This window comes from Melopsittacus undulatus, chromosome 6 (genome assembly GCF_012275295.1).
Source record: "Melopsittacus undulatus isolate bMelUnd1 chromosome 6, bMelUnd1.mat.Z, whole genome shotgun sequence".
Taxonomy (NCBI): Eukaryota; Metazoa; Chordata; class Aves; order Psittaciformes; family Psittaculidae; genus Melopsittacus; species Melopsittacus undulatus.
The window spans coordinates 13,978,922-13,992,625 of record NC_047532.1 but is presented as its reverse complement, the minus strand read 5'-3'; positions in this window follow the sequence as shown (position 1 = coordinate 13,992,625).

Sequence of the window (13,704 nt, the reverse complement as noted above, 5' to 3'; positions counted from 1 at the left end):
GCTGTGCCTACCTGGGTGTTGGTCTCCTAATGGTGTCCAGCCCATATCTCCCTATCACTGGGAGTCTTGACCACAGGATGCTGATCCTAACGTGGTTTAATAGTGAGGAATCACATTCCTTCCAGTGGCCAGGTTGGACTTGTTTTATTTATGCCTTAAAACCTCTCTCACACTGTGATGTGTGCAAAACTGGTGAGTTAAAAGCACAGGCTGCTGTGTGGGCAGGAGAAGGCCACAGCCTCGTGTGGAAAACCTTTGAGATGTGGTCCAGGCTTGTGGGAAGAATGAGGAACCACAGGTGCCAGTTGTGTGCTCAGTTCTTACTACTTGCTCAGCTTGTTTCTCAGACTTGTAACTACTGAGCCTCGGTTCTATTTCAGGCCTGGCCTATGGTCACTAATTGTCAGTGTCCTGGGGCTTCTTCCATGTTTTAATTATCCCTATTAGTATGATGAATGCTGGAAATAAAGACACACTGGAGAAAACTGTAGTGTTGAGGCTGCTGCCATTGTCATGTCAGGGGCTGCCATTAAAACTGCTTTCCGGCATTTGCCTCTCTGTGAAATGTGTTGATGAGCTGAGAAACATCAGTTTCCCCATTAGCTCTGCCTCTTAAAGTGTGATCTCCCATCTTTAGGATGCAGAGACACTTTTCCTGCTACACAGCCCCCTCTCCTGTCTTTACCTCCGGGTACACAGCATATGCACTGGGCTGCATTCAGCCTCAGTGTTCACTTGCTTCTACTCTTCCTGTCTGAAGCAGATTCAGCCTCATGTGCAGGGAAGGAATGGCTCTCTTCCCGGAGCAGTTCAGTCCCAGGTATGCAGGAGTTAGTCTCTGTGCTTCTCAAATACTCTTCTAAAGTAGCTACAGCAACTTGCTTTTATTATCCCTCTCCTGTAAGGTGCAAATTACCTCACTTTTTAAAGCATGCAGTTTCTTGAACAGCAAGATTAATACAGCTGGATTTCTAGCGTATCTGATTGTCTTTTACCTTTCCACATGTGGATTTGCTGATGAACAGGAAACCTTCTCGCTCTGTCCTCAGTGGGAGCATGATTCTTCTGCCAGACTCCCAGTTTTTGTGAAGCTGAGAGAAATTACTTGCCTTTGAGGCCTGTACCTCAGTTTCCAGCTTGGTTAAGGCTGATCAAAGGACTCAAGTAACTGCTGTAAGTAATGAAGCTACTGTAGTGTGGTTGCAATTAGACTTGCTTCTTTCCCTCTGTTCCTGGAGTGCTGGCTGTTATCTGCAGGACACACTGCCCTCTCATGGTCCTGCAAGTTGAATTCGGCATCCGGATTGAGGAATCTGCCCTTCCTGGGGGTCTGGGTGGCCAAGGGGGAATTGCTGGTGCCTTGAGGGGAATTTGATGTGTGCTGTGGACCTTGTGAGAGGGTTGAGGTTGGGCTGCAGCACTGCCTGAAATCAATTATGGGAAAAAGAACTTCTGAGTGATTTTATCATTGCATGCAAGAAAGTGATGTGCAAACTGCAGAAATCTGCTTGAGTGATTCTTGAACACACAGTGGAAGACTTTAGTCTGCTTTTTCTTATGAATGAGTGGTTTAGGTAAGTGCTGGAAAATCATAATTATGACAAACGTTTTAGAGAATTTATACTTTCAGATATAACAGAGTTGCGGGAACAGTCTGGAAACACACTTGTTTGAAAGAGGCATCTCTGACTTGATCCCAGCAGTGTTACTGAGGCTCAGAGCCTGTCCCTGGCTGCTGCTGGAGGGATTTAGGATGGAGCTGAGCACTGGACTGCTCAACACAGGAATTTTAACAAGTGGGATATAATTGTTCCACATGGGCACATTTCTACTACATGCTGTGCTTGTCCTCCAGTCCTTGTGTTGGGCTATTTTGTTCTGTCAACATCTGACATTGTGTTCAACCTTTTATATGGCCTGGAGAGTTTCATTAATTTGCTCTATTTCCTTTTTGGATTACTGAAATTTTGAGTTACAGCAAGATGGGGGAGGAGGGGGGTTAGGAAAAGTTAACTGGTTTTCAGGGTGATTTTCATAGGATCATAGAATCATAGAATAGTTAGGGCTGGAAAGGACCTTAAGAACATCCAGTTCCAACCCCCCTGCCATGCACAGGGACACCTCACACTAAACCATGTCACCCAAGGTTTCATCCAGCCTGGCTTTAAACACTGACAGGGATGGAGCATTCACAACCTCCCTGGGCAACCCATTCCAGTACCTCACCACCCTAACAGTAAAGAATTTCTTCCTTATATCCAATCTAAACTTCCCCTGTTTAAGTTTGAACCCATTACCTCTTGTCCTATCACTACAGTCCCTAATGAATAGTCCCTCCCCAGCATTCATATAGGCCCCCTTCAGATACTGGGAGGCTGCTATGAGGTCTCCATGCAGCCTTCTTTTCTCCAGGCTGAACAGCCCCAACTTTCTCAGCCTGTCTCCATACAGGAGGTGCTCCAGTCCCCTGATCATCCTCGTGGCCTCCTCTGGACTTGTTCCAACAGTTCCATGTCCTTTTTATGTTGAGGACACCAGAACTGCACACAGTGCTCCAAGTGATTTTGTTCTTTTGTTTTGTCTTTTATCAAAATACTTCTTGTCAGCAAGAAAACCTGATGTGACTTGGAAGTGTATGTACTCACTGCACCTACTGTTGAAGGAGCAGCACATGGAAATAGGCAGTGCTTGTGTCAAAGCGTCCCAGAACAGTGAGTGTCCCAGGGCTGCATGAGTTGATAGGTATCTCCCCTTTCATCTAATTGCACTTGGAGCCACAGAGCTAGTTCTAAAAAACCCCAACAAACTAGCAGATACTATCATCCCAAATGTCTCACCTCTCTTACCTATGGAGACAGGCTGAGAGCTGGGTTTGTTAAGTCTGGAGAAAGAGAAGGCTCTGGGAGACCTTCCAGCAGCTTCCAGTGCCTAAGGAGGCTGACAAGAAATCTGGAGAGGGACTTAGGACAAGGGCCTGTAGGGACAGGACAAGGGGTAATGGCTTTAAACTGAAAGAGGAGATTTAGATTGCTTATAAGGAAGAAGTTCTTCCCTGTGAGGGTGCTGAGGTGCTGGCACAGGGTACCCAGAGAAGCTGTGGCTGCCCCATCTGTGGCAGTGTTCAAGGCCAGGCTGGACAGAGGGGCTTGGTGCAAGCTGCTCTAGTGGAAGGTATCCCTGCTCATGGCAGGGGGCTGGAGCTGGGTGAGATTTAAGGTCCCTTCCAACCCAAACCAGTTTGGAATTCTGTGATTCTTACTTGAGGAGTCACCTCCTCTCACTGTGCACCTCCTGTGTGGGTTGCAAATTGCTCTATGTACCTATAGCTTTGGTCCTATATCAGTACTGTCTGCTCTGCACAGTCACTCTCTGGCTCCCCGCAGCTGGGAAGACCCTGGAGGCTGTGCCCACATTGTGAGTCAAGCCCAAGGCAAAGTCAAAGTTTAGACACCTACACAGGGAGTGGGAGAGTTTGGTTTCTGCATTGCAGGAGAGTTGGTACACACCTCCCAGAGACTCCCTGAAACCACAAGCTGCCAGGGAAGGCCTGGGCAGGCTGATGGAGGGCTTGGAGCACTCTCACTGGGAAGCAGGTGGGGAGAGTGGGGTAGAGCTACAGGAGAAAGCCTCAGGCTCTGGGCTCTGCTCTCAGGTTGCTTTTGCTAGGATCCTGAGGAGACATTTCTGTTTTAGAAACCCACTGGCCTGGAGCACAGGATACCTGCTCTTTTAAAAGGGAAACCTGTGCTTTTAAAAGGGAAAAAGTCCCTTCTGATCCATAGTACCCCACAGAGGGAGATGCTTGCCCTAGAAGAGTGTTCATAGTTCCAGATGTAAAGCCTGACAGCACTTAGTGTTCAGAGGAAGTAGCATCCAAATGATGTCTCTGCTCTGTCTTGCCTTTGCCAGTTTCCACACCAAGAAAAATATCTTTTTATTCCTAGTACTTACCAGGCAGGGCTGAAGTGTCTGAATTGGGTTTCAGAATCCTGGGGGCCAGTAAGTGCAGAAGACATTGGGTTGACATGGAGCTGGTTATCTGAGCAGCTTTTCTTCTCCTGTGATAGCTAAACCACAGCACTATGTGGGAAAGCATGTGTTGGCTATCTGAGCTTGGCTGACATTTGCCCCCCCCCAGTGCCGGGGAGATGATCAGTTATATCCCAAAGAGAGTTTCTCTGTGCTGCTCAGACTGACAACACATCTGGCATGGGTTTGGTGAGTAGGAGAGAAACCCCATGCCCATTCTTGAGCTTGCCTTTTCCTTTGGCAGCCCATGGGTTTCCTCAAGCCTGGGGACCACCAGAAGTCAGATGACAGAGGGAGGAGCTCGGGTGCCAGGAAGGGGAACCTTGCCATGAAATAAATTCAGCATGGATTTGTCCTCATGGAAAGAAATGGCTTCTTTCTCACTACATCTTCCCTGCCTCTGCTCCTGCATCCCTGCTTTCAGGGAGGTGTATATGACACTTCTGTGACTTCTGAGTTTTGTGACATATTGTTTTGGGAGTCTGCCCTGCAGTGGATGCTCATGTGTATTAGTGGTCTTGCTGCCTGGGTTGTGATTTCCTTACTCCTGGTGAGAAACCAGCCATCTGAAAGTAGAACAATCCTGCCTCATTTCCCACGCCCCCATCTTCTTTCTGTGGCTCAGGGCTCCTGGAACCTGCTCAGTGATGGTACTGTCTGGCTGGGCTAGCACAGGGAAAGGCATTCACCAACCCCCAGTTCACTCCAAATCTCCACTTGGTGTTTTCATAGTGATTTACACCTTTCTGAGGTCGGGCCTTTGAATCAGAATTTCCTTTCAAACCAAAACGAAAAGGGAAAGCTGGAAAAACAGCCAAAGGATTTTTTTTTTTTTTTTCCAATGCAGGAGGCCAGGTTTTGAAGACAGCCCCGGATTCCTGCTGGCCAGCTGCACATGTGTCAGCCTCCTTGCTCAGTGATCAGCGTGTGCAGGTTGAGGTGTTGGTGACCAGCTTGGGCAAGCCCTTAGGTAGCCAGGGGCAAGTCCAGAGCTGGAGCGTGTGCCTTCATGTACACAATTTGTTCTGCAGTTCTCACGATTCAGCTTGACCAAAACCATACCCTGACCGTATAGCTACAGGCAAGATCAAAATGATTTAGCAACTGTTATTTATCCACTTACATTAGTCATATAATTAGAGGGTAGACGTGGCTGTTACTCGGCTGGCAGGTCTTTAGCTGCTGCCACCAGGGGACACTGTTGGATAGCCTATAGACCCACTCCCGGCCTGGTGTGTCTCAGCTTGACCATCCCGCATTCCCAGGCTCAGCCTCCCTCTGCTGAGCTCGTTGTCCTTGGCACTCCTTGCTCTGTCACTGATTTTCTTTAGAGCTGCTCCCTACAATCCCAGCTCCTCATTTTTCTCGAGTAGTTTTAGCACCCAAGGTCACCATATTGGGGAATGTTGAGTTTTGTGCTGTGTCTCCTCCCCAGAGGCAGGTAGCCAGTACATCAGTTTTCTGGGAGCGTGTCAAGGACCTCCATGGAGCTGCAGGGCTTGGCATACTCAGGACCAAGAGATATAAGCCAGACACAACCTGTCCTGAAGCTTGGAAGCACTTGGAATAGAGATTTGGGTTTGGGCCTGTTTAGAAGATTAAGTTCAGTCTGAGTTCAGACCACTCCAGTTCCCTGTGTTAAAAAAGGTCCTATAATTTGATTCCTTGTAATAAGCATGAAGTGTAAGATTCATTGCTTTTGAAGCTGGTGCCTTGATGGTTTGTGCAATAAGAAAGACATGTCATTACTTGCTTGAAATAAAGAGAAGTTGTCAGATTGCTTTTTCAGATGGAAAGAGGCATTACGTAAGGAGCCTGAGCAGGTGGGCATGTGAGTGATGTGGGTTCCTGCAGGTTTGCTCCTGAGGACAGCAAGCTGAGTAACCTGTGTGTGGAAAGGGCCTCTCCTCAGGGCTGATTACTGTGCCTGGGCTAGAGGTAAGGCAGAGCCACAGTGCCCATCGCTGTGGGGAGAAGTTCCTTTTAGCACCTCATCCCAAGGAGAGCAGCTTGGCTGGGCTGGCTCTCATGTAGACAGTCATGGGATAGGGGAATAGAGGAGCAACTCTGAGCTTTTCTTGGAACTGTTCACTCATGGTTGCAAGAATGAATTTGGCTCACTGGGGTTTAAACTTTCCTGCAGAGCCCCAGACTTCATGTGCATGTGGCAGCCTGGGAATTGATAGAAAGAAAAGGAAGGTGCTGAAACCTAAGGGAAAACTCCCTGCTCCCCTCCGTCCCACATTGCTTCCTGAAGTGGCTGAGGAGTTTTCCAGGGCCTCCTTGTTCTCATAGAGACACTGAAGGGTCTTTATGTCACCGAGGTTTAGGTGATGTGTTGGAAAGGTAGTTTCTTCAAGCAGCTGAAGAAGAAAGAGATACCCTGACATGAAGATGGAGGTTGGCATTTCATTGCCATGTCATACCCAAGAACAAATGGGATTTGTGGCAGAAGTGGATGTGCTTGCACTTGTGCTGAGTTACCCAGAGCAGATGAGATGGCTTTATCCTCTGACTTTTGCTTCAGGGAGACAGCAAAGTCCTGATCTAACATACAGCCTGCAGCAGCAACAGATAAACAAGTGGATTTGTGTTGGGTCATCACTTTTGCATAACATATAGTTCTGACTTTTTTGACTCAGTGTTAGGAATTCTTGAGTTGTGTTTAATGTTTCAGGGTAAAATGACTTGGACTGCTCCAATTTTTAGGAAGATTCTTATTTCCTATTGGCAATTTGGCTGCATTACTGTGTATGAAAATTGGGAGTCAGAATTGGTCTGAATATACTCTCCCTACTCTGCCCCTGCAACATATCAGATATAGCAGGGTAAACCAGTAGCAAGGGTGGGCTTTTGCCACTGGAAGGCTGGGATCTGATTCTATCTTTCAAGTCCACTGATTTCAGTGGATTTCCTTATGGATTGAAGCACTTTTCTATCCTGGTTGAATCATATAGCTGCTAATAGGTCTGGTCTGGTGACAAACTTCTCTGGAAGCTCTGCTTGGAGTTAGCAACTATGGTGTGGAGGACAGGCAGCCCTCACCCCTTTTATAAATAATGCTTTTTGTCTGAATTTATGTCTTGGAAATCTCTTTGTCAACAAGCACTATATGTTTGCATGTGCAGAAGGAGAGACCAGGGCTTCACAGCCAGGATCTGGTGCAGAGGCGCAGTAGGACACCAGTGACCTGCTTTCATGGAGCAAGCACATGGCAGTCACTGGCTCTTCTGCCTCAGTTTCTCCCTTTGCAAACAAGGGGACTCAATTACAACTGCGTTGCGAGATGACTCCCACAGTGTGGCATTGGTGCCTCTCTGTAACATGGGGAAAAAGAGCTCTTGCAGTATATGACTTAGATTATTTAGGGTGTTGTCATGTGATCACAACTGATTGAGTTCCTGTGGCTTAACAAGTTGCCATCTGTTATCATTCCCATTATGAATTATGTATTAACTTAAATCAAGGCTTCAACTAAAGGAGTTCAAGCAAAGTCCTCACCCCAATGATACCGTAAAACTGTCTTGAAGGCTGTTAGCAGTGGATCCAAAACCCTGCAGTCATACAAGAGAGCATGATGGTCCAGTACAAGCTCTCTCTGCTGATTCAAACCATGCTGGCAGCTTTCCTTGGTTGTGGCAGGCTTTATGCTTGTCCATGTCCTCCTGATGTAGGCTCATGAAACCAGAGAAAACTGTGTCCTGGCTGAGTGGACAGAAATGAGACCATGGTCCCACAGCAGAGTCCCAAAGGTCTCAGGAACTGCTGCTGCAGGAGGCACAGTGACCACATGCTGAATTGCTGGCTCTCTTCATGTGAGGCTTTGTGAGTCTGTCAGCTCTAGAAATGCCATGAGCCCTGCTGTAAAACCTGACCACATACATGTATGTGGTAGTCATTGAGAGTAAAACACTTCAAGCCCAACTGAGACATTCATCTGAGTCCTCTGGCCAGAAAGCAGGCTCTGCCAGAACATTCCCATTTCTCAAGCTGATCTATGCAGTATGTCAGCTTGTCGGTGCAATTTCCCTGTGAAGAAGTGCCTTGAGCAGCTCCAGCTATGTCTACGGGCTACTTTCCTCTTAGGCCAAAGAGCTGTTGCTCCTTCATAGCTCAGGAACATCCCACTGTGAAGTGTCTCCTCTTTGGTTGTGTAGCTTATATTGGATCTGCAGTGAAAGCACCTAGGGCCTGCTGTCCTTCCAAGGGTGTAATTACCTGATCATCATCACATTGACAAGCCAGGCTTTCTCTGCCTGTGATACACCAGCCCATGGCAGCTAGCTTGGCAGCCTGGAGTGACTGGGGCAGGCTTGGCTTTTACTGCAGTTCTGGAGTTGGCTGAATTTATACGCCTTCTCTGGGCAGCAGATTGGTCAGTGCCTGTGTTCTGACGCAGTTTATTACCACCCATTTGAGATCAGAGTCTATAAAATAAACAGTTCTGTCTGTGGGAACGGGCAGCAGAGATTACTGTAGCTAAATCAAGACTTACTGGCCAGTGTGTCTCGTAGGGAACGCAGAAAATTCATGGCATCCACAGAAGCCAAGTGCTTTCACATAGATGTGTGGCTGTCCTGAGGAGGGCCACTGGGATCTGGCAGCCAAACAGGATGGGTAGGCAGGGAATGAATGTCTCTGGCATCAGAAGTGGTTGCAATGATAATTCCTGGTTGAATTTTGGGTCATAAGTCTATTTGATGGCTGCAAGGACACTTCCAGTAGCTTCAGCTTTATCCTAGTGTTCAGAGCTGTTTTCTTACAGCTGGAGGGTGCTTGTTCCATCAGCTGGCATACAGGCTCCCAGTTTCTGCCCTTGCCTATCTGAGGGCAAAATCCTTTGGCTTCAGTAGTTACTCACACAATGTCCGTGCTAGAAATAGAACTATGTTCCTCCTCTTTAAAGCAGGGCCGGATTCTTTGTCTTCAGCTTGATGTGCAAAGCCTTTCCTCTGGGAGAAAGCCAGCCTGATTTTTCTCCCAAACTCACAAGTGACCATACCCCTTGCAGTTTCCCAGAGGGCTGAGCAGTCTTTTCAACTGAGACAGGAATTTGGAGTCTTTCTTAACCTCCTTTGGGAAGAGGGAGGTGGATAGGAAAGGAATAGTGTCACCATTAAGATTTGTATAAACAGAGTTGGTCATACTGGAGATCTTCTTTCGCATTTTGGTTTTGCAGTTTGAAGGTGAACCAAAAGAATGGTGAAACTCTGGATGCAGGATGCCAGGAAGGAAGGAATAAGAAACCAAAGGAGAAAGAGTTGGAATTTAGTGCGGACCACCAAGATGGGAGAAAAGTGAGACAAATTCTTGAGCTAAGTTTTAAATTGCTTCAAACCACAGGGTATTGTGCTTGAGGGAAAGGCAGGGAGGGAAGAGTTGGGCAATTTCATCCTCAATCATGCAAAGGCAAATTATTGGACAAAGGGATTGTGTTAGATATATTGCAGTTGGAGCCTAGTAGAGCATTTGATACAGGGTCTTACAAGATCCTGCCCTCCCTCCAAAGTTGTTTGGCTTGTTTTGGATAGGAACTCAGTCATGTGGATCAGTAGAAATGACAAATGAGCCGTGGCTCTCACCATGCAGATTTTCAGCTGATGGGACTGATGAAAGCTATGGATTCATCCTTCTTACGGAGGGCTCCTCCTGTGCAGCAGCAGAGCAGTAAAGAACGTTTTCATGATGGTTTTAGGTGTGATGTTTTGCAGATACTGCTGAGTACTTTCTCCATGAAGCAGAAACCATGAAGTTTGTTAATTTTGGTGAGATAAAAGTAATGAAAGCAGTGAAACTTAAGAGGAGGAAAAGAAGCTTTTCTATCTGAGAAAAACATCTGAAGCAAAATTCTTTAGGAAAGAGGAACCCTGAAAGCTTTTATGTGAGAGACAGCAAAGTGAGCAGCATGCTTGTGTGATAGACAAGGTAACTGAAGTCAGGTTACTGGGCCAGGCTGCAAGCTGGGGAGAGCAGCATAGCTCCATGGTAAGGGGGATAAGTTAGAAGAATCTACTTCCCTCAACATATTAGAGAAGAGGGTCTGCTTACCCCAGGTCAGAGGAGGAGAAAGGTTGTACAGGAGCCTGCCAAGATTACAGAGGTGTGGGAGCGTCACTGAGCAGTATGGGAGGACTTGACACACTGGAAAGGAAACGGAATATGGCACTAAAGCCTGTTCTGTGGGAGCAAGGCTGCTGGCTGGGAGGCAGCTTTAAGGACCAGATCAGTTTCTACCTCTGTATAGCTGGACTCTGGATTGTGGCTGAGATTTCACTACAGGCAGGTCATGAGATTTCACTCAACAGTCCCACAGAAGGAATTGCTCCGCTGTGGAGTAGAGGTAAATACTATCTAAGGCAATCAGTTGTGGCTCAGTATGAGATTTTCTTTCAGAAACTGCTCATTTGCAATCCAGAGAGTCCAGTTCTGCTGCCTTCACCATTAATGCATGTCCATACTCACATCCTATCCTTGGAGAGGTGCGTGCATGCAGGTCATTTATGTACTGTGGCCAGTTCAGGAAGGAACCTGTGTGCCTCAACAGTGTATTTCTTCATCCAATTTACAAGCTCTGACTACTTGGTTGGAGAATAGGAGTACTTGGTTGTTCTCCCTCCTGCATCATCTGCAGTGCTGCAGAACCCAGTGAGTGTTGTGAGAATGGAAGGGCTAAATTTGAAACAATCCTGTGTCAGTGTGCTTGGCTGTTTCTAGGACTGGAGAAGGATGCAGGATTTCCTCATCTGATTGCCACAGTTTGTATCAAATGCTGCTTGGGCCCTTTCAATAGCCACCAGTGAGGAAATTACAACTTAACTGCTACTCTTCGGTACATTTTGCTTGAGGTATGGCTTTTTATATTGCTTTCTGTGACATTTGGGCAGTTTAGTCTTTTGGAGCATCTGCCAATAGCAGTGTCAAACAGTGACTTGGGCATTGCAGCATTTAAAATGATGGCTAGTCAAAGGTTGTACAAAGCTGGTCAAGCTATAACCTTTGCATATAGTAATGCTAATATGAAATACTATCAGCGTGAAAGCCATTCAGCTGAAATCTTCTGATCCAAGCAGTTGGTAGTTCATAGCATGATCTTGTAGTGCAGCTTCAAATGTCTGTACTGTTGGCATTGAATTTTAGCTACAGCCAGTTGTCCTCTGTCCTGTGTTAATTGCAGGGGCTGAGTTCATGGGGTGGCAAGCAGAGTTCTGTTCTTCCTCTCTTCAGTCTTTCTGCAACTCCGTTACTTGTGGTGGCATTATTCCTGGGTTACATCAAATCTGTGCTTGCTCTCTTTTGACCTAATAAATCAGGGTGAAGAAGAGTGACTATTTACTCCCTCATCCATTTCAGGAGAGAACTGGGTGGTCAAAAGCTTCCTTTAAAGACAAATTGCTTAGTTTTATATCTTCATTTCCTCCTGTCTTTGTTATTTCATATCCTAAAAATAGCTCTGGGATTGTTCAAGGTTGTTCTTTTAGACAGGGGCATGCAGCAGGAAGGGCAGCATGTGGTAAGCACGGAGTAAGCAGTGAGTAAACACTCACTGAGCTTGGTCCTTCAGGCAATTCTTGAAGAGTTTTGCACGAGCAGAAAAGGAGAGAAAAAGGAGAAGGTGAAAGGGAGTGTTTATACTGAAATCTTTATTTAGTTCTAAAAGCCTAGAGCGAAGCATCAAACCCCAGAGTGCCTCATCCAAGCCAAGACAGGGAATAGAGTTTCCATTCTGTTCCAGATGAGAAGTAGGTCTCATTAGAAAGGCTTTGGGTGACAAAGCTAAATGTACTTTGAATTTCTCTTCCAATCCATCCCTAATTATTCATGTGTAGATTCTTTTGTAGGGTTAACAAGGAATTTGCCAGAAGCCAGCCCACAAAGGCTTGAGCTGCAGTTTGCCAGCAGACGTCCTGAACCCCCCCTGTCACAGGCAATCATCCTCCTTGGGGAGGTGGCCTCTTAGCAGCGTGTTCACTAATTGGGATCATTCTGCAGTGGGTAATTGTTTGTGACACCCACACTGATTGGACTCACCAGATCTTCCCATCCTGCAAATGGTCCATGACACTTCTGATGAATTTGAAGTTTGGAATCTGAATAAATCTACAGAAAGACAAAAAAAAAAACAACCCACTTCCATTGGAAATTATATGCAGAAGAGCAGAGCTGTGCCCTGGGTCAGTCTTCAAGAATGGAGCCACATGGGCATGCAGAAAGAGAGGCCACACCGTGGGGCTTGTCAGACTTCCTAGTTTTTCCTCTTGTGTTTAATTAGGAGACCAGCCATGCCAAATTAAAAATGGGAGAGTTGGTTCAGCTTGCACAGGACAGGGATGGCCTAACCAAGGACTTGGGCTCACAGGGAAACTGCAGATGTACTGAAACATCCCTGGAATGAGTTCAGATGCAGGTCAGGCCTTCTTGCTGACAGACAACAGCCAAAGTGATACAGAGGTCTCCATCAAACTGTGCTCGGGAGCAGTATGTGAGGGTTGCAAGCATCATTTTACAGAGGAGCTGGAGAGAATTTTTGGCTTCTGGGGGCTGAACAAAACTGTATTTTACAGTTTTGTACATTGATACGTGCTTTAGGGACAGAGTGAGGATCACACATCTCTAAGAGCATTTTTGATCAGTTCCTTGCCCAAAGCTTGTCCTTCTGGACCAAGCATAAATTGTATAGTAGGATAAGCACCATGTTTAACCCACTTGACAGAAATTGTCTGGTTTGCATCTGTACTGCCCCTGGGTGAGCTGGAGGTACAGCAGGCTTAGGCATTGCGGTTAAGAGATTGGAGCTTCAGTTGGATTCTGTAAGCTCCATGCAAGTGCTCAGCATCTGCCAGATCTCAGGTGGAGGAGGAAGTTGCAGGGCTGATTTTAGGCCATGGATCAATGAGATGATAATCTGGGCTTCCCTGCTCCTGAAAGGTCCTAAGTGGTCATATATTTCAGGAAGACTCCAGCAAAATTAGTACTGGACATATATATCAGGTCTCAGAGTCACTACTACAATTCCCATATCCACTGTCTGGACCTTTTGATTGAAAGTACAGATTTAAAGAAGCATTACTCTGTAGGAAGCTTGGCAAGACAGGGAAATTATTAGTGCTTTTAGGATAAACCTATATTCATATCCCTATTCATAGGGCTAGTAATGACTAAATCATAGGAGACAAGGATTCAAAGGTGTCCAAAGACAACAGAGTTCATCTTCCTGTCCGGAACAAAGGTCAGTCATCCTTCTGAGCCAGAAATTATTTCTGGAGACAGAGCTCTCTTTTTGTGGTAGCCATGCTCCATTCCACAAGCAAATGAAGTTCCAGATGCAAATTAACATGGAAAATTATGAGCAGCCATCTAGATTTGAGCTTTGGAAAAGGGGAACTCTTTATATCATCTCTCATTTCTTCCAGTTCATGCCTGGCCAGCCACAACAGGCCAGCTCAGTGGACTTTTAATAGTGGTCCTTGTAGAATTCACTGAAGCAAGGCTGAGTGCTGGTATACGATATAAATGCAAATCTTTCCTCCCAGTGGACTTATGAAAATGCAAACAGCTCTCTGCAGGTCTGGCTGGATATTGAAGGATATTCTCAATAAACTCATCACCCTGGGGCCTGTGATTACACTGTATGTATTCAGTGCTAGCTGACTGAGTTAGATAGTGGGAGGGAAATCA